At 37.1% G+C, this 22,205-nt stretch overlaps 1 pseudogene; it reads left to right on the top strand.

Moving 5' to 3' along the window:
• Positions 1-2,893: 2,893 nt before the first annotated feature.
• Positions 2,894-3,443, top strand: LOC122235328 (annotated as a pseudogene).
• Positions 3,444-22,205: the final 18,762 nt, after the last annotated feature.

The raw sequence follows: 22,205 nt of genomic DNA on the forward strand, positions 1-22,205 counted from the left end.
GAGTTGTGGACCTAAGCTGTGAGTGGCACTGAGAGAGCATAGCAAATTAGATGTCAGGACAGACAAATTAAAGGAAACTGAGGCATGGAATCAAATTGAGTTGCTAGTAGAGAACAATGACATGTTCAGAAACTGATCATTTATGGCAGAGAAATAGGCCAAAGTGGAGAAGATACTAAGAAGGAAGGAGGAAACCAAATGAAGTTGACCTAAGATTTTGAAACTACCACAAAATAGCCTTTCAAAATGGATGCTTCTAATACCCCCTCAAACAACAGAGAGGGTTAACTTCTTTGAAGTGATTTTAAAAATTAAGTCTGTGGATACATTTGTAGAATTGTGAAGTCCCTAATGATTTTCTATTAGCAATTATCCATTTCTTAACGTTTGGATGAACTTCCCACTGGTCCCATTAGACTCAGAAGTCTTTGTGAAGAGTCAGTTTGTTTAATTTTATGATTTCTTCACCTCTCTTGGTTATTGATTGAAGTACTCTACATTTTCGTGGCACCTGGGTGGCTCAGTCGGTTGAGCATCCGACTTCGACTCAGGTCATGATCTCGCGGTCCATGAGTTCGAGCCCCTGTCAGGCTGTGTGTTGACAGCTCAGAGCCTGGAGCCTGCTTCAGATTCTGTGTTTCCCTCTCTCTCCTCCCCTCCTCCACTCATGCTCTGTCTCTCTCTGTCTCTCAAAAAATAAATAAAAACATTAAAAAAAAATCTAAGAAAAAATAAGGTACCCTATATTCTATTAATTCTTATAATTAATTATTTTAAATGGAATACAATCTAATTGTTTTTATAATCAACATATAATTCTGTGTAGACTCCATGTTTGGTTTGTATATTCCTTATACTTGTGTTTAATATTTTCTTTCTATATTTAAATTGCATATATTTGCTTTTTCCTCTCATTTCCCCGATTAAATTTATGAGATTAGTCTACTTTATTATTTTATTACAAAGAACTAGCTCTCAAATTATTCTAGTGTTTTTTCTTTCTAACTGATTTCTTCATTTATCTTTATTTTCTACTTTCCTTAGAGCATTTTTTATTTTTTGTAACATTTATGGTTGAAATCTTGAATTAATTTATCTTTGTTTTCAATGAAAATAAAAGCTAAGACGCAAATTGAACCTCAGGCTAAAACCTAGTCCATTTCTCCCGGAAAGTTTTTTCCTATACAAATGTGGATATGTACTCTTCATTCCTTATACAAAACATTTTAAATTAATCAAATTGAATTTTTAAAAGTGTTATTAATTTCTAGTATTCTATTATTATTATGAGTATGCACTTTAAAAGCTCTTCTTTTTATATACTTAATGACATTTTCACTGCATCCTAATACATTATCCATCTTTGTACAAATGGCAGGAATATTTTTTTAGTAATATTTTTTTATAAATTTATCTTCTCCTATGCCTTTGGTAAGTTTGTGCAGCCGAGCAGAAATTAGAAATAACTCTTGGTCTGTTTTAGTTTTCTGGCTCTGATGTTTCCCAGAAGCATCTGAAGGGATGTGATATCCGATGGTTCCCAAAATTAGCCAGAAACCATCTCCACGCCCTACCAGGAAACAGAGATGGTGTGGTTTTAAAAGTGAATGGCTTCCTGGTACATCCAGCAAGGATGGACCCCAGCCAACATTAGGGCTCTCAGTGCAGACATTCTCACGTCCTCGTGTGACCAGAAAACAGAGGTACTTGGAATGCTGGCTATTCTCTGTTTGTTCCCCAATCTCCAGTTCTTCACCCCTGTGGCATATGAGATGACTCATCTAGTATCAGATGACTTCATCACCTAGGAGCTCTCACCTTCTAGCCTTTAGCTGAGCTTAACCAGTGGGTAGCATGGGCAGGATATTGGAGGATTGGATAGAGAGACCAAGGTATCGATCGTCTCCCAACTCACCCAGCAGGCCACGATTTGAGGGTAACTTCATTTAGATACCTATGGTCACAGTTGCTGGCCAGTGGTCCCTCTCACAGTGTCAGAGCTTTCACTGCTTTGAGGTAACAGCTCTGTCCTCATTGTCTCTTTAGGTTTAGGGATAAAGGCTATTAACTCATGCTAATCCCTACGTGTTTCACCAGGGATTTGATTCTCCTCACATTTCTGTATATATTTACTTTGTTACAGTCTCTTCAGCTTGGTCTTTGCAGGCTTTCTGTTTCATGCCAGTGATATTAATGAGACACTTGGCTTCATGAGAAGACTCGGGCTTAGGGGGTGACTGTATCAGTGCATACTGCAATGGACTAAAGAGGAAAGGCTTTTCCCCTGCCTATATGAGGCACCACATAGGCCTAGTGTTCTCTGGCCATTGCTAGGGAGAGGGAAGAGCTTTCCTCATAATGACTGAGAATTTTCGGAATGCCTGCTTGAGAGCTCAGATTTGGATTTAGCTAATTTAAATTAAATGATAAACTATTGCTTTTCCTGAAAATCCAACTTTATGGGGCAGGAGGTTTACACATAATGCACACATATTTCATAGAATCATCTGCGCTTTGGAGTATTAATGGGAAGCAAATTGCTATTAAATCTACAGTTTATTTACGCCATCCATAGTCTCAATTATTTATTTATTTATTTAGTTAGTTAGTTAGTTAGTTAGTTGCTAAATGTGTTCTAATATGACAATGGTGAATTAAAGGCTCTGAATAAAACTGTATTTCCGACCTTGCCATCCAGTCCCTGTGCCATCTTCTTCCACTGCCTGTATGGAACCAGCTCCCTGAGCTGCCTTGGCAGCAAGGGGTCTGGGCTTCAGAGAGTAGCAGGAGGCGCAGGCCTGCCCCGGCCCCTGCAACTTTCTGCAAGGCTATAGAAGGAGGAGGAACCTGTCTAGAATCCCTGCATGACTGGAAAAGGGGGGAAAATCTCAACATGGAAAAACTCTGCGATGGAATGAAGGAATGCCTGAGAACAAGGAAAGCTGGAATACAAAGAACAGCCATGGGGTGCAGAGAAGCCAGCAGTAGCTTGTATTCTGGAAAACGAAGAAAAGTTAGAAATTGAGGGAAAGACAAATCACAAGGGAAAGGCAGAAAATGAGGAACTAGGAAAGGACAAGGAAAAAGCCAGCAGTGTGGCAAAGCCAAAAGACAGAAAGCCCGAGAGCCAGGGAAAGCCAAAAGAAGAAGAAAAGCCAGCCAGGGAACCAAGGCTGCAGGAAAGTGACCAAGAAGGCCAAAAGAGAAACCAACAAGGGGCTGGCTTGGTGGCTCCAGGATTACAAGGCCATAAACAATATGCATTTGAGGAATGAGGAGATGAGAGAATTCAAAGAGATGGTCAGGGTGCAGGTTGAGGTGAAGAAAACCATGCAGAAATGGGTGGTGGTTATACGGATGCAAAAAAGTTTACAGGATCCCCTCCACCCAAGGGGCCCAAGGGAACTCAGGGGTGGCCGCGGGTCCCCACAAAGGGGCTCTGAAGACTTTCCTTTTGCAAAGTGCCCCTGGCAGGCATTTGCCAGGCCCTGTGCTTTAACCTTACGCTAATACTTTCACTTTAGATGTCCCTCCTGTTATCAGTGGCCTTTTGACCCAACTAGAGAACTCTATCAGTAGGGGGATTTTCACCCATGTGCATTGCAAAGACGTTATAAATCTTGGAAAAATAAAGCAGCCTATAACATCAAAAAGTATTTCCATTAAATTGTCTTAGTGGTTTTAGTAGTATTTCTATTATGCGATAAGTTGTATTATGTTTTCATTACAGACGATAACCTCCCTGGATAAAAATGGTACTGTTTTTAAATACTTTTCTTGTAAGTTTTTCTTTCTTATTAACTATTTCTCTCATTTTTAAAGAACTGGTTTTATTAGCCATTCAATTCATAGCAGCCCTTTTATTTTTAGTCATTGTCATCTCCTTCCCAATTAAGTTCCAAGCCTAATAATGTCTTCCCATGTTTTACACCTCCCATAAGTACCCGGGTACCTCTCCGATCCCCTTCTCTGCTGTGTTTTCTCCATACTCAGTCCTGTGTCCCTAGCAAGTCCTGTTTGCAAACGTTTTGTTTCTCCCCAAGATCTTTTTATCCTTCTGTCTGGACCATTTTCCTATAGATGATGCCATGGCTCCCTCCCTCACTTCCTTCCAGGCTTTACCATATCACAATTTAACTGAGAGGTCTTCCCACACCTTCTGTTCTGTTTATCTCTTACTCGTTCACATAGCTATCACAATGTACATTGTACATGTTACTGCCCTCTGGTATGTGACTGTAAACTCTATGACATATAGGGTTTTGTTTGTTCTGATCACTGACTACAGTGTTCCTACCACCTAGCATACAACTTAACACATAGTAGACACTCAATAAATAATGTGCTGCATGTAAATGCACTAACATTATTATTGAAGGTCTGATTAGTCAACTTCTCCAATCAATGCCTTCATTCTAATTTGAGAATCTATGATTTTTAAAAGGAAATTTGAAATAGCCCTGTCTACTATTTTATTTAACGTGCCAATTTATGTATATCCTGCCCCAGGCTCATTTATTCATCTAGTATAGAATACCTAAGCACATCTTTAGGGAAAAAAAATCCTGCTCTTGAACATTCTCTTTGATTTAATTGTGTGTTTACTGTGTGGTAATAATCAGAGACTAATAAACATGTTCCTGGGGAATCTTTTCCATTTCTTTTGTACTTTCTTTTATTACAAAATAATGGAGAAGTATAAAATGATAATAAATTTACCTTTGAACATTTACAGTCTGTGTCTTTTAGCCTGGGGCTACTTCAAGCAAAGGTTATTTCGCTCTGGGTTTTGGTTTCCACACGAAAATGTTTTACTTGAGATTCTGTCCTTTTCATACAGAGACCTCAATTTTATGACATTCCCTATTAAGGCTCTCAGTCAAACGGGAGAATTGTGGAAATCTGCTCTTTAAGGGCTCCTTCTCAAATTTAAGTCCTCATTTCGGGGTCTTTGCCTGCTCAAACAAGTTCTCAGGGGAGTTCTCAGGGTTCTACATTTTCAGAAAGAAATATGACCATCTAAGAAAAGATCCATAAAATGCATTAATCTTATTCTAATTTTGTATATTCACTTATCACATTTCATCAAACAATTTCATGAGAAAATACCAAGCATACTGTCAGACTGATAAATAAGCCATTGTTTGGCATTTGGGAGGTTGTAAGGTTAGGTTTACTTTACCTTCAAAGGTTCCTCTTTTTTTAACATTAAAAATAGGAACTGAAGTATCACATACATCTAGAAAAGTGTCCCTGAGGGTAGACCATGATACATTTTCTCAAAGCAAATGCACCCATGTATCAAGCACCAGGTCAAAATAGGCAATACTTTCAACACTTCACAAGATGCACTCATGCATTTAACTGCTTTCATTCCTTCCAAAATGTAACTAGTCTCCTGATTCCTAAATCCATGGAACAATTTTGCCTGTTTTTGAAATTCAATTAAAAGAAGTCATAGTAGGGGCGCCTGGGTGACTCAGTCAGTTAAGCATCCGACTTCAGCTCGGGTCATGATCTCACAGTTCATGAGTTCAAGCCCCACATCCGGCTCCATGTTGACAGCTCGGAGGCTGGAGCCTGCTTCGGATTCTGGGTCTCCCTCTCTCTCTGCCCCTCCCCCACTCACATTCGGTCTCTCTCAAAAATAAACATTAAAAAAAATAAACATTAAAAAAAAGGAAATCATCGTAGGTATACTTTTGTGTCTCACTTCTTTGGCTCAAAACTCTTTCGGGAGAGTGGTCCATCCTATGTATTGTGTATAACTATCATTTGTTCATTTTCCCTGCTTTATAATATGCCATCATGTGACTATACCACAGTCATTTCCAGTTTTAGCTTTTAGAAATTAAGCTGCTACGAGGGGTGCCTGGATGGCTCACGTAGCTAAGCATCTGACTCTTGATCTAGGCTCAATTCGTGATCTCGCAGCTTTGGACACGTAGCCCTGCACTGAGGTCTGCACTGACAGCACGGAGCCTACTTGGGATTCTCTCATTCTCTCTCTCTCTCCTTCTCCCTCTCTCTCTGCCCTGCCCCTGCTTGCACATGCACCCTCTCCTCTCTCTCTCTGTCTCTCAAAATAATTTTTTTTAAAAAGCTGCTATGAACATTCTCTTTCTACACACACACACACACACACACACACACACACACACTCGTGTGCAGAGATAAATGGTAGTTACATGTTATGCCTAAGCACAAAACTGTTGGCCTATAAGAATTATGCACTTTGGCATTCAGTATATAATGCCAAACTATTTTCGATGGTTGTCTGATTTACATTTCTACCAGTTAGGAGTTCAGGTTATTCCAAATCCTCACCCCCAGCATTATTAGCTTTTTTAATTTCAGCCATTTTTATGAGTTTGTATTGGTATCTCATTGCAGTTCTAAATTTCCCCAATTACTGCTGAGGTTGAACATTCTATATTATTCTTCAGCTTCTAAACATCCCCTTTTGTGAAGTTGCTGTTCAAATTTTCTGACCCTTTTTTCTCTTGGATTTTTTTTCTCATTCTTTCAAATCTAGTACTTAAAAATTAAATAAATAAACAATAGGGGAAATCATAGCAGGAATGTGGTATACTCATCAATAGTGTAAAGGTAACAATTCTTCCCAAATCGATCTATAGATTGAACTCACTGTTGATGACATTCCAAACAGGATTTATATAGAAATTAAAAAGATGATGGTAAAAGGAATACAGAAATTCAAAGGGTCAATATAATCAGGAAAAAGTGGGGGAACCTAGTTCACCAGATACCAGTATGGATTATAAAACTGCAAAAATCCAAATGGCAGGATGTTTGTGCACGTATAGACAGACAAAAATGGAAGTGAATTCAAGTCCAAAAGCAACAGCATCTGTACCAAGAAATTATGACACACCCAATACTCGAGAGCAATGAGTAAGTAACATTGTTTTTAAGAAATGGTGTAGTGACAGTTAGATTCCAAATGGAAAACACAAGAAAGAACCTGAATTTTAACCCACTCCTCATGCCAAATTCAATAATCAATTCCAATTTTGGATTTCAATTTGAGATCCAAATTCAAGTGACAAAACAACCAAGCCTATACAGAAGACGACAAAGTATAATATCATAATGGTTTGGGGAAGGCAAATATTTCTTAAACAGGATACAAAATTATAAAGTGACCATTTATAAAAATGAACTACATCAGAATGAAGAATTCTGCTTTATCAAAAGACACCAGTAAGTAAAAATGTAATCTAGAAGCAGAAAACACATTTGCAATGCAGAAAAGAAAGGGTTTGTATCCATAACATAGAAACAACTCATAAGTTTGATGAAGTTCAAGTTAATTTTTCTCTTTTTGAATCAGGCCTCTGGTTTCACATCTAAGAAATATTTGGTTATCCCAAAGTGACAGAGATTTTCTTTTATGGTTTCTCTGTTTTATTGCCAGAATTTCTTCTGGTCTTATATTTAAAACTGTGAAATTAATAATTATATATAAGAAACCAAAAAATTCATAATCAATAACAAATATGAAAAAACAAAACTATCATTAAACAAGATCTATGGCTACATTAATCTACTATTTTAGAGGTGCTCCAACAGCCAATTGTTTAATATGATATTATCTTGGTGGGAAGAGATCACCTACATGAAAGAGACTTAATAGAGTAATTCTTTGAATTTTGTGCTGTCTTCCTTGCTTTGTATATTTTGTAATGGAATATGGGGAACTGATATCTAAAAAAGATTTTTCTTCATGTAAATTCTACTATCTTTAAAACAATATTCTCAATTTTTGTGGTATTGATCTTTCAAAAGGATCTATCAGACGGATGTTGAGGCAAATGTTTTATAGAGTGTCTTATTATGCCTGCACAAAATTTGAAAATATACAGTTAGTCACTTCAGAAAATGATAAAAATCTATAATGATTTTATAAGGCAATTTCCATAGATTAAGTATGACAATAACTGTAAATTCATAAAATCAACCAAATGCTACACAGCCTTCACTAACATTTTCCATGTGATGCCCTCTCTGTACCAGATGAACTGAATAACTTTTGGGGGAGTATACATCACAACTAATCTATCACTGACGATGGTTATTTTTAGAGTATGTGAGCAATTTATTTGAATTTATTCTTGAAATAGAGATGTAATATAATTAGGAAGCTACTAAGGACCTGGTAAACATATTGGTCGATGAGAAAGATTGCACGAAGTTGCTAAGAAAGGAGGGGCTGCCTCTAATATCATGGTAGAAGGGAGGAATCTCAAGGTTACTCTCCTCTCATCTACATACTTGTTTAGGTATAACTGTTGACCTTCTAATGCCACACATGCATGTTCATCCAGTGAAACTAAATCAAACCTAGCAAGAGAAAACAAATTTGCAGTTCTGTAAGTTGAAAGAGTGATTTTTCTGTGTAACTTTCATACGTGGGTGTGGTATCTAATAAATGTTGCCTTAACTCAAGCAAACTTGAATACATAAAAAATAATACTCAGCCTAGTAAAAGCCATTTGCTGCACAGAACACTACTCTAAGAAACTGAGGTTCACCAAAAGAGTGAATACGTCCTTCAGATATAACTGCATCAAGTAAAATCTGAAAACAACACACAGTGCCCTACCGGGTCTGAATCACACCCTTCCCTGCCCTCTGTGACTCGGTACATTTACTTGCCGAGTCACATTAGCCACCAGCAGATGCACATGAACCAGAACGCATACTCGTTATAACCACTACTGTGATTTGTAAGAGAACTTGAGAAGCTCTCCCTGCATTTGGGGCCAAAGCCCTCACTCAAACATTAACTATGCTGTCTCATGGTATCCAGACTCTGTCCAGGTCTCCACTTACATTATTTTTCTGCAAGACGCGCAGTGCCTTGTTGACATTGTTCAGGGCATGAACTCTTGTGGATCCTTTTTCTTTTGGCTGAAAACAAAACGAAACAATGTTTACTGCCCAGCAGAGAGGGACAATCTACTAGAAATGAAACAATTTATACATTTTACTTCTAAGTTTGAGTATTTTAAATAAACACAGGCTGTGAGGCATTAATATAATACACTTAAGGGCTCTGGGTTAATTGTCCTTGTCATAGGACTTTCTTAGCATGAATCAACCTCTCCTCAAGAAAAAATGACAGTTTTTTTTTTTCTTCAAAAAAAAAAAAAGTCTATTTTGGTTACCATCTCTTCATTCTGCAGCCCAGCTGGGGATTACAGCATGACCAGGAAGAGAAACAACATTGCAATAAGGGTTTATTAGTAAGGTAGATAAGTGAGTTGATTTCCACACTTTTAAGGAACGTATAAAAGAGACTTGAGCCTATAAGGATTATATAATGCCAAATAGGATTAAGACAAACTATTTTTGTCGACATTACCTTAACTGTCTTCATCACTGAAGCTCAAAACCTCAATAATCCTTGGTTCTATAACCCTCACTCCCAATCCCCCAAATACCATCTGATCCTATAATTTCGAAACTGACATTTGCACAGTACATTACAGTATGTGGATTAAATCATTTATCCAGTTGTGGAGTTTCAGAAATTCTGCCATTATGATGCCTACCATATTTACCTCTAAAATGAAATAACACATCTTAAGAAATTTGTAAACACACAGTAAATCTACAGATGGTCCCCAACATGATAGTTCAATTCAGGATTTCATGACTTTATGATGGTGCAAAAGTGAGAGGCATTCAGCAAAAAATGTGCTTCACATTTTGATTTTGGATCTTTTCCCAGGCTAGTGATAACCCAGTATGCTACTCTGGTGACACTGGGCAGGGGCAGTGAACCACAGCTCCCAGTCAGCCATGCAATCAATCATAAGGGTAAACAACCAGTGTTCGTACAACCACTCTGTTTTTCGCTTTCCATACAGCATTACATTCCATGGGACAGTCAACACTTTATTATAATATAGGCTTCGTGGTAAATGATTTTCCCCAACTGTATGCTAATGTGAGTGTTCTGAGCATGTTTAAGGTAGGCTAGGCTAAAGTATGAAGTTCAGTACGTTAGGTATATTCAATGTATTTTCAAATTGTATTTCCAGTTTAGGATGGATTAGTAGGGACATAACCCCATGGTAAGTCAAGGAAGATCGGTATTATTAACCATTGGCACAGTGTTGGATAGCAGTTCTCTGGAATTTACTCATCTTGCAACTCTTCATTTTCCATATCTCAAGTTAAATGTTCTTGTCACAATAAAAAAATGAACTGAAACTTAAAAGATCATTATGAATAAAAGCCTTATAAAAAGACATTCAATAACAAAGATACCCAATATTATGAGCAAGTAATATCTATTAATTAACATAAGTTACATTACTGAAAAATGTCACCTGCTAGTTCTATATAGGATAGAGTATGCCAAAATAAAAGTAATATCGAATATTGTTTTATTCAGGAATAGGTCCTCTACTACTAGTTAAATCGGTAATTATTAAATTAGTGCATTTTACTAGATCGAGTAAAACTACACTGAGTTCATTTCTTTTTTCTTAGTAAATTCCCCTAAGGTTAATGTGAACTTTCTTAGAAATAATTCACGTACCAGTTTTTGCCCTGTCAGGCCTTCCAGAAGATCTAGGAGGCGTCTCCCATCCTGTAGGTCACTGAAGAGGTTCTCTATGTGCTGCTTCCCAAACTGAAACATGAAATATACCCAATTAAACCAAGCACTCTTCCAGTGATCCATTTCCATGATTATGCCTTTTAAAATTGAAAGCTGTGGTTAAGAATATGCCATGTAACAGGGTACCTGGGGGGCTCAGTCGCTTAAGCATCTGACTTTGGCTCAAGTCATGATCTCGTGGTTCATGGGCTCGAGCCCTGCATCAGGCTCTGTGCTGACAGCTCAGAGCCTCGGGCCTGCTCCAGATTCTGTGTCTCCTTTTCTCTCTCCCTCTCTCTCTCTCTCTCTCTCTCTCTCTCTCTGTCCCTCCCCGACTCATGCTCTGTCTCTCTCTCAAAAATAAATAAACATTAAAAAAAAGAATATGTAATGTATCTAATTCTTAATCTGCCAAGGGTGAAAGATGAAAAGAGAACCTCCAAGTAAAAAACAAAAAAGCAATATATCATCATTAGGTCAAATCTATTTAAATTGTTTTTTTTTTTAATAAGGTGAGTTGGATTATCTGTAGCCTAACTGGTCTAATTAACTCAACTTTTTAAAAGCTGGTTCTATGAAGGAGAGAGAGGTAAACACACAAAGAAACAGACCACATACAATTTGCCCTGGGCAGGTGCTTAAAATTTAACTGTTTGGTATACCTCTATCATAGAGGGCCCACCATCCTGCACCTAGAACGTCCTCTCTCTGAATATACACTTTGGAAACTATCTCAGAATGATCCATTTTCATCTTGCATGGCTCATATGTTAGAAATATCTGCTTTTAACTGAGTTGAAATGGCCCTGTGACACCTTTGCATCTATTTTCCTCAGTTCTTTACCTGGGAATTATACTGAAGGAAAAAGAATAACCACTCATACTATCTGGAATTTTTGTAGCAACTGCTCATGAAAAACAATTCACTAAATGAGTGGATCTTCAAATCTTTGTGATATAGCTGTGGGCTGGCACTAAAATACTCATCTTAGAGACAAGACAAAGAGATTGAACATGTGGCCCTTTGTCACAAAAACTACAAGACAGTAAAGCCAAAATTCTGTCTGGATCCATCTAACTCCTGAGAGGCTTGTTCTTCTTAGTTTATCATACTCTGCTTTCTAGGCCTTATCCTCCTTCCATCTGATTATCTTTCAAATATTTTATTTTTCTGTCATGCTCTCAAATATTTTCTTTTTCTGGTTGAAAGCCTAAAATCCCTTCCTATGAAATCATTCACATCTCTTTCATCAGTCAGTTTCTCTACAAAGCCCTAATTTATCAGTGGCAGATGTTTACTGAGCACCAATAAACCTGAGCTAGATGCAGGGGCATACACCAGTATATCAGCCAGACATGACCCCAGCCCTTATAGAACTTTGAGTCCAGCAGGGAAAACAAATATTCCCAAAAGGTAATACTACACAGAATCAGTAAAAGGGACCCAGGAACATATAACTGTGGGAACGCCCATAGTATGGGGACCATGAAATACTTCCTCACAAATGTCAGGCGATGCGTCTAACATTACTTTCCATGTGAGTGGGTTTGTCTCAAGCCTTCCTCGATTGCATGCAAACCTGATATTTCACACAGGTCAAGAAAAACAAAGAGCAGCCTTAGTTTCCAGGCAAAGGGCATCCCTGAGGTTTCCAAGATTAAAGACATAGGATTCAAGCTCTCCCTACTGCATGGTAGCCATGTCAATGACAAATCCTGTCAATGCCTTGGTGTTTCACCTAATGAGAACACAGATCCCCCACAAAAAGGCTGCCAGTCCCATGGCCACCCTTGAAAATCGAGCCACAGAGATGCTTTGACAAAGATAACTGCAAGCTATTATTTGTAAATTCTCCTCTAATAGTTCTGATTAAGAATTTCAGGGGAAAAGAAGACAACATAAAAATACGAATGTGCTGAAATTTTTAAAAACACCTTGACTACACATTATGTGCAAGTAAATCTCAAAACAACATGCCATTTTTATGAAACTTTAAGGAAAGCTTTCTACTAATAAGTAAAAGAAAATGAATGCATGCTTTCAAATTGGTTGAAGCTCTACGATGCCTCGAAAATGCTGTTGGCTGTTTTGTTTTGTTTTCTTTTCTTTTGTTCCATCCAGGAGCAAAACTTTACAGATGCATTTCAGAAGTGAGTTGCTTCCAAACTTATCGACAAAAAGAATATTGCACACTGAAATGTGTCAAGTTTTGAAGAAAAAAAATATATACTTACCTGACAAAGATACTTGCTCTTGTTAAAAAATATGTATCTGGATAGATATATAGACAGACAGATGACAGATAGATAGATAGATAAATAGATAGAAAGATAGATAGATAGATAGATAGATAGATAGATAGATAGATGATAGATAACAAAGTCTGTCAAACCAGGAAGGATGTGGGTGGCAAGATGTTTACTCAAGAAGGGCAGGAACAGGAAATCAGGTAAGTATTCAGGCACAAAGTAAAGCATAAACCCCAAGGCCGTAAGGATCATCTAACATCCACAACACAAAGACTATAAAGCTTATGCTTTGGGGACAAGGAGTCCAGACAGAGGTCAAAACAAGGCAAATGGGATCTTGCTTTGTTCCAAGCTCATACATACAGGCCAAGGTATTTTATAATTCTTTCTTTTAAACTGGAAGCAAACAAATGGAGAGGAAGTGAAGGACTGTAGGCTAATCAGAGGCCTCCGGGCACATCTATTTGGGGCACCTCGAAAGCAATGAGGTGACAGAGAAAAAGCTCCAGCTATCATACATAATTTCATAACTCATACGATAAACGATATACTAAAGTATCATAATTGAAATCCAATTTCTATTTGTTATATCCACATTCTCTAATAGAGTGCTTCTCAGAATGTTCCATCAAATCATCCTTCTAGCAGATGAGATGGAATGAATTTACCCCAGGTCTGGCAGTATAAATTAGGCAGTGACAGCAGGTTCAAAATGTCTATAAACACATATGTTTTCTGTTCAGAATTCATGGAGATTTTGCCTTCTTCTCTGAATTAATGTTTGTTTTAAAAGTATTTTCAAGCACTTACGAGTGACATTTCCTCTTCTAGGTCTAATTAAAGTGATGCTCAATGAAATGTACAGTATGTAGCCTGTAACTTCACAGATCTTCAGGTGCTCAGTCTTACTCTTCCTGTGGTATAAAGACCCCGGGGAAAGCAAAACATCTCATCTCTGTTGGATGGTTTTCATTTCTTTCCTAGATTCAAATCCTCATTCCATAACATTATAGCTATGATATAGTAAAAGTAGCACAGTTTTGAGATGCAGAAATAGCTGACTTTTAAACTCAAGTCCTCTATTCACTAGCTTTGCTGTCTCAGGCAAGTGACTTAGCCTTTCTGAAGCACAATATACTCTCTTTTTTTGCAATAATATTTTATTTTAGTTATTATTTTTTAATATGAAATGCATTGTCAGATTGGTTTCCATACAACACCCAGTGCTCCTGACAACAGGGGCCCTCCTCCATACCCCTCATCCACCCTCCCTCCCTCCCACTCCCCATCAACCCTCAGTTTGTTCTCAGTTTTTAAGAGTCTCTTATGTTTTGGTTCCCTCCCTCTCTAGCCTTTTTTTTTTCTCCTTCCCCTCCCCCATGGTCTTCTGTTTAAACGGAGATTGAAATAATACCACTTCAGAGCACTCTTCTGAGGCTTAAATGGAACAGTGTGCTGTGGTATACAGACTGGGCAGATAGTAGGCACTCAATAAATATAGGATTTTTTGTTTTGTTTTGTTCAATTATTCCTTGACTTCTCTCTGTCTGGCCAAATTCCAGATTAAATACAATGCTGGTACATTATTGAGTCTACTAGAAAATGTAGAGCTCACTTACAGTGTACTCCGATTTTCTTAGTTTGGTACCCTTGTAAGAGTGAAAGTCAAGGATAGAAGATGTCCCTCCATATTCTATTACTAATACTGGTAAATGTGGACGGCACTCAGAGGCTTCAAGCCCTTTCTCTCTCTCTCTCTCTCTCTCTCTCTCTCTCTCTCTCTCTCTCTCTCTCCTTCTCCCTCCCTCCCTCCCTCCCTCCCTCCCTCCCTGTCTCTCTCTTTTTGTTCTTGGGGTTACCTTTCATTAAATCTTTTGTTTACCTCCCTTTTCATCTTCTACATCTACTATGTCTTTTTGTTGCAAGTGACATTTATGTCATGAAAACAGTAATATTTCTTTAAAATTCCCTATCTGTAATGGCTTTCAAGTATATGAAAATTATTTTGTAAAGCACACAAAACATTAAACTCTCTTTGGGCCATATGACCCTGCGGCTCTCTGTCTTCAATCCCTTTCGTGACTAGTATTTTATTTAAAAGGTGAACTTTTGATATTACTCAGCAGTTTACTGCATTCACTTACATATTGTCTTCTTCCTTGCGAACCCAAATAAAAAGATGAAAGGGCTATAAAATGAGATAATAATGCTTCCTGATCATTGTCAGTATGATATATAGAAATACAGATGCACAGACAAGGTTCAAAAGAAAAAAAATCAGATAGGTTGATTAGCAAGTGGGATAAACAAAGTGACAAAAAATCAAAGTGAAAAAAAATTGAAAGGGACAGAAATGGATTTGTGAAAATATTTAAGTAACTTCTGATTCTTCACAGTTGTTATCAATCCCTTAACCTAAAAATACACAGGGATCAATATAATATTCCAATGAGAGGTAAAGAGCACAGGAGTTATTTAGCATGGCCTTCTGCTTACAGAAAGGTCAGCCTCTGGACATCTCTGTGGGTCAGAAAGTCAAGATACTTCTCTGTGATTACAAATCGTTAGATACTGGAAATACCAAAAACACTGGGAACACCAAAAAGAAGGGTGAAAATAATTCAAAATCTATTGGTGGATGATGCTGATCGCCTCCCATAAAATTATTACAACCCATTATAGTCTAAATAGGTTGTTTTCATAGATGATTGTTTTTTTAAGTATGACTTACAAAAAGTATTTTATAAGAGAATTTTATCGAGGTGTAATATACATATAGGAAAATGCACATACCTTAAGAGTTAGCTCAATTGGCTTTTATGAACTGAACACATTCATATTATCACCACCTATATGGAGAAATAAAATACAACCAGCATCCTCAGAGCTTCCTCACACCCCCTTCTGTGTAGTAGCCCCTTCAATAATGACCACTATATTGACTTTTAGTACCACAGATTAATCTTGCATTGAAAGGAGTCTCTTAAAAACAGAAAAACAATGTTGGTTTAGTGTTTCATTTTAGGAGACTAATGACTGAAAGATACCAGGTTGAGGCAGAGGGAATTTGGAAATTAAAAAAAAAAGAAAAAAGGTGCACTGATGAAATTTGTTTTACGAAACAAAAGGAAGGTATGATAATGTCAAAAGAAAGTGTTTGCTTCATACCTAGAAGGTCTTGGTTCAAATCCCCAGTCCTGCCATATCTCCAGTTGCGTGATATTGAGCACATAACTTAAGCTTTCTGTGCCTTACCTTTTGATCTACACAATGAAGAAATACTGTTACCTAACTTATGGTAATCCTGTGAAGATTTAAATGCACTTAGAACAGTGCTTTGTTTATAAGATATACTCAATAAGTGTCAGCTATGATGAATTTGTTCCAAAATTCTTAAGCCAAATAATCCATATTTTCCATAATTCTCCTTATAAATTTTGCCTCAAAGTAACAGAAGGAATCAACTTCAAAGTATTAGTATGGGGATTAAATGGTTCATAATTACAAGGTGTCCAACATGTGGCCTGGCACAGAAAATGATTAATAATCTCTAATAACATTCTCTGTTTCCTCCTTCCTGTTAAATGCCATCACCTGAAGGTGAAGAATAGAACTTTGCTTTATGGGTCACAGGGTCCTAGCAGGATTTTGGTAACTTGAAGAGAGTTTAATAAGGGACAATTTACAAAGATGAAGGCAGGGAATAAAGAAACCACCATAACTGGTAGTAGAGAATGGCTATTATCACTCCTAGACTCAGGATTGAAAAGAAAGAGTGGTTACTGGTCCCTCAACAAAGAGAGAGCTAACAGAGTCACCTGACAGGAGCTTGGACAGCAGGCAAATGAATGCAGCCACCCTGGAGTTAATAAATGCCCTGGTCTTTCTTTCCTCTCTCTAGGACCTCCTGTAAATGCTCCCATTAGTCAAATCCAACTGGAAGCCAGAGGACAAGAAAGTCTGCTGATATGGTCCACAGAGGTCAGCCTCACAGGGAAGAAAAAGGCAAAGAGTGGACCTAGAGGAAGAAACCACAGACATACAACACCCCAGACAGGAAAACAAACTTTCTGTGACCCAAGGGATCAATGCCAGGGACGCCCATGTCAGAAAATAAATAAAAACCCAAGTGTTCCTCCCCAAGTCTCCTATATTTCTATCATTGGTAAGGTCATATGAAAGAGTCAAATGTATCGCTGAGACATTTCCTATTCTACAAAAAGGGTATCAAAGTCCTGGAATGTTCTGTGGGAATTGACAGTTGAAAATTAATATATATTATTCGTTATTCCTTAACATCAAATACTTTTAAAGACTTCTATATACCAGGTAAAGCACTAAAATCTGAGATACAGAGATAATCAAGCACTAAAATCTGGGATACAAAGATAATCAAGAAAAATCCAAGTTATTCCTTGGAGCTAAGAAGTGTTTAAGAGCTAAGTTTGATAATATAATAGATTTACAATCTCTCCAGATATAAAATGCTATTTGGCAGGAAGTCTCTATAAAACATAATCACTAGGATCTAATATGCATACTATACTATTAAGTACACGAGAAAAGATTCAACCAGATTTCACATTAGAACTTTCTACAGGAGCCCCAACAATAGTTAATGAAAATCAAGTCATTATCTGTAAATGGTCTATTAGAAACCCAAAAGTAAAGTGTGCTTAACTGAAAGTTAGCATAGTTTGTTGTCTGATCGGGTCTGTCTTTAACATGGTGTGTAATGAAACTGAATTCTTAAACTAGGCCTGAGTTTTCTCATCTGTAAATTAAATAGGTCAGTGCTAATTCAGTTACCAGGCTTTTCGAAAGAAAAAGTAGTATCATCACGGTAAGTAATTTTCTGTCTTACATTTCTAGACATAACTTTAATGTAAAAATAGTTATTTTTAAGTATGTGGTAACATTACAAACCATGATTGTAGTTCATGATCTTATTTTGCCTTTAATTTTTTTAAATTTCTTATTGAAGTTTAATTGCCATACAATGTTACATTTGTTTCAGGTGTATAACATATTGATTCAACAATTCTATACATTACCATACTACCCACCACAATAAGTGTAGTCACCATTTGTTACCATACAACATTATTAAAAGAGTATTGACTATATTCCCTATGCCATATTTTTCATCTAACTTATTTATTTTATAACTTTTGTACCTCTGAATCCCCTTCATCTATTTTGTCCATTCCCTCCATCCACCTCCCCTCTGGCAACTACCCGTCTATTCTCTGTATTTAGGAGTCTGTTTGTTTGTTTGCGTTTGTTTTTTGGATTCCACATGTAAGTGAAATGATATAGTATTTGTCTTTGTCTGACTTACTTCTTAGCATCATACCCTCTAGGTTCATCCATGTTGTCACAAATGGCAAGATATCATTCTTATACCACCCTTAAATATGCCCTATAAACTTAAAATTCTGAAAGTTAAATTTGATTTCTCTATTAAATCACATAAACATAGGATTTAAGGTTGAGACAGCTAATAATGGAAAGGAGGGTTGGTTATATTCTATCCCAACAGTAGCTTTTGTGACAGAAAAAGCACAAGATAAGGTTTCCCAGAGGAAGCATTTCATTTCAAAGCATCTAAATAACACTCTGATTCTTAAAAAAAAAAAAAAAAAAAAAAGAATGCTATATAACACAATGGACATGCTCACTAGAGAAAGGCCAACTATTGGCACTTAGCTCCAGGCAAAATACAGAGGGACGCAGGACAATTCAACCTCGATAAGATCCAGTGGGAGGAGACCTTCTGATGATGCCTTTAATTAATAAGTTTAAAACTTACTTATAAAATTAGCATTTTTATAATTTCTCAATTGTACTGCATTGCAATTGTGTGGACAATTACATGACAAGATACAGCCTCTTCCTAATCATTTCCTGCCCCTACCCACTAGGAAGTCAGCCTTGGACGATTCATTCTCTCTTCTTCCATGGCTATGAGGAGGGTCTGCCAATAGTCAGTGCCAAGTCAAGAAAACAGGAGACCCACAGAAAGGACAAAAGTCACAGAGGGCAGAATATTTAAGTAAGAGCTTCTGTCACCACTATAACTCCATTTCCTTCTACTAGTTTGATTCATATGAAACTTACAATTCTGAAGTCAAATATGGTTTACTATTGGCTATTTCATATGATTCATCCTCCTATGTTCTACAAAGATATGAGTAATACACATTAAGTGCTTAATTTAAGTCAGTCACAATTCTGTGCACTGTACAGGGATTATTTTAATTAACTGCCACAACAATCAATTAAAATCATTCCCATTTTCTAGATGACAAAGCTGAAGCACAGAGAACATAAGTAACCTGACTAAAGCCACGCAGTGAAAAAGTGGTAGATACCAACCCGAATTCAAGCAGTCTATCTCCAGATTTCTTAACCACTCTCTACACTGTAACCACTATTTGGGCTGGGCTTCTATGACCATGATGCCATTCAGGGTCAGTGTGAGATAAATTTTACTTGCTCATTTTCACAATCTTTCAATAAAGTAGGGGATAATTTAACTAATTACTCTTTTTCTTTCCCCTGAAGTTTCTGAAGGTCAGATGCAGTTACATAGCCTACGAACAAAATTGCTTTTAATTTTAGGTTGAATTAGTAACTGAAGGATAATAACACAGTGATAATTCTACATATGCACATTAGGAAAATTCTTCAATGTCCTAAATTTTTACTGTTATATCACTCTTATGGGGGATTCTATTAACTCATTCAGGAGTCCCATATGCCAAGCAGTGAGATCCTCAATAAATCTGGTAAATACTGCTCTAGAGACCAAAACAAGTTTTTAAAATGAAGAATTTATTCTAAGGTATATGGAAGATATGGCTTTTTAATGTTAATTCCGTTAAAAAACAAAAGCAATACCCCACACCAAAAACCTAGAAAGACTACAGATCAAAATATAGATATATTTAAAGCAATCCTTAAATGTAATCCTTGATGAGGAATAAATGAGATCAAAGAAATAGGAAAAGTTTACCTGTGCAATCAGTGCACTTATTTCTTGAGAGATCCACTCAAACATGCCAGTCACTTATCCAAAGTCTTCCATGTGAGATTCATATAGTCACATGTTAAAGAATATTGCATCGGTTTATATACACAATGGAATACTACGTGGCAATGAGAAAGAATGAAATATGGCCTTTTGTAGCAACGTGGATGGAACTGGAGAGTGTGATGCTAAGTGAAATAAGCCATACAGAGAAAGACAGATACCTTATGTTTTCACTCTTATGTGGATCCTGAGAAACTTAACAGAAACCCATGGGGGAGGGGAAGGAGAAAAAAAAAAAAAAAGAGGTTAGAGTGGGAGAGAGCCAAAGCATAAGAGACTCTTAAAAACTGAGAACAAACTGAGGGTTGATGGGGGGTGGGAGGGAGGGGAGGGTGGGTGATGGGTATTGAGGAGGGCACCTTTTGGGATGAGCACTGGGTGTTGTATGGAAACCAATTTGACAATAAATTTCATATATTGAAAAAAAACAAAAACAAAAACAAAAAAAGAATATTGCATCTGAAGCCAAATAGGCCTTTATTTAATTGCAGTTCTTTTTCCAACTGTGTGAACTTGAATAAGTTATTTGGTAGTTTGCTTATTTTCCTAACATATCAAAGGAGGAGGGTAGTGAAATTATTCAACTAAATTAAATAGATACTATTCAAATACTTTATACTGTTCCAGGTGCTGGGAATAATTGGGAAGATAAAAAGATTTAAAAAAAGCAAGATACTGACATTGTTTTCCAAGCTTTGCCCATGGTCAGGAAGAAGGTTTGCATCTAAGCAAATATAATTATAGCATTGTGTTATAACCCTGTCAATAGAGGTATTATAAATATGGTGTCAGCACAAATAAGGAGAGATGTCATCTTTGTTTGATAGAGTAACAGAAGCACAAGTCCTTGAATTGAAATTTACAAAGTTAGATAGGAAATCAACAGGTAGATGTGGAAAGAGGAAGAGAACGCCAAGCAGAGAGGCACTTCAGAAGCTAAGGATCAAATAAATTAAACTGCATCAAATATTCAAGAAACTGGGATAAATCAGTTCTTGGAGCACAGGGCACATGGAGGGATGGCAGATGATGGGATGGGAGATGTGTGAGAACCCACAGCAGAGGGAACTTGGTTTGCCACCCAAAGGAGCTTGGGCAAATGTCCAATGGTCTTTTGTATTAATTCTTTACAGCATGGCATCTAATTTTGAAGTTTTTACCATATTTTCCACACTAATATTTACATTGATGTTTTAAGGTACTTAATATTGTTTAGGAAAGACCAATATTGGCATCGTTTACAACCTAATTCTGCAGTTGCAAAAATCTGAGAGAACTATTCTGGTGTGGAAATAATACTTGGCGAGAGAGTTGTGTTGTTCAGGAGCAACTGCTCTAACTTGCCTCTGGAAGCAGGGTTGGCCATTGTCTTACTTTGGCCAATTGGATGCAGTGGAAATGATAGTGGTCTACTTCTAGAGGCAGGCCTCACAAGGGCTCGAACACTTTTGCTCCCTTGTTCATGTCTCTACCTTCACCAAAAGAACATGACTGAGCTAGAGAGCTGGAAGATGAGACATGTGATTCAGAGCCAAGTTTCCAAGTAATCCCAGATGATGTCATTTTGGCTGGTTGACAGCCAGACATGTGGGAGAGCTCAGCCAAGATCAGCAAAGACATCTGATCAACTGATGGCTAACTAGAGACACGTGAATAATCCCAACAGCTGAAGAACTAGGTGTTTTAACCTACTGAGTTTAAAAGTAGTTGTTACACAGCATTAGCATTAGCTAACTGATACATGTCTGTACATAAACGTTTGTTTCTACAAAGGAGAAATATGTCTGAAAAATTATACTTTAATATATAAATATGGATAAATTATTTATGAATTACTTGTAAGAGAAGCGTCATAATTTTTGTGAAACAGAACTTAAAGCTGGGAAGCATTGTTACTGCCGAAATTGAATATGAGCAAAAAATCACTGTTTCTAGAGATAGATTCAATGAGTTATCTGGAAAAGAACATAGTCAATGTACTCGACACAGCTCCTCCAATTCCAACATGAAATTAAAATTAACAAAGTTCTGTGGTTTTTGATTGTCAATTTTATGGAATCAAGAATGCAGTACTGTCAACCTTAAAAGATTTCTAAAGCTACCTTTAATAAAATGAACTCTTCTGTGGTAGTCACATACCACAAATACAACAAAGATTGTATTTCTTGCTCAACATGTTCATTTGAGGTTCACTTGGATCTTATGACTACTTAAAAAAAGAAAAGG

Source organism: Panthera tigris, chromosome X (assembly GCF_018350195.1).
Source record: "Panthera tigris isolate Pti1 chromosome X, P.tigris_Pti1_mat1.1, whole genome shotgun sequence".
NCBI classification, from domain to species: domain Eukaryota; kingdom Metazoa; phylum Chordata; class Mammalia; order Carnivora; family Felidae; genus Panthera; species Panthera tigris.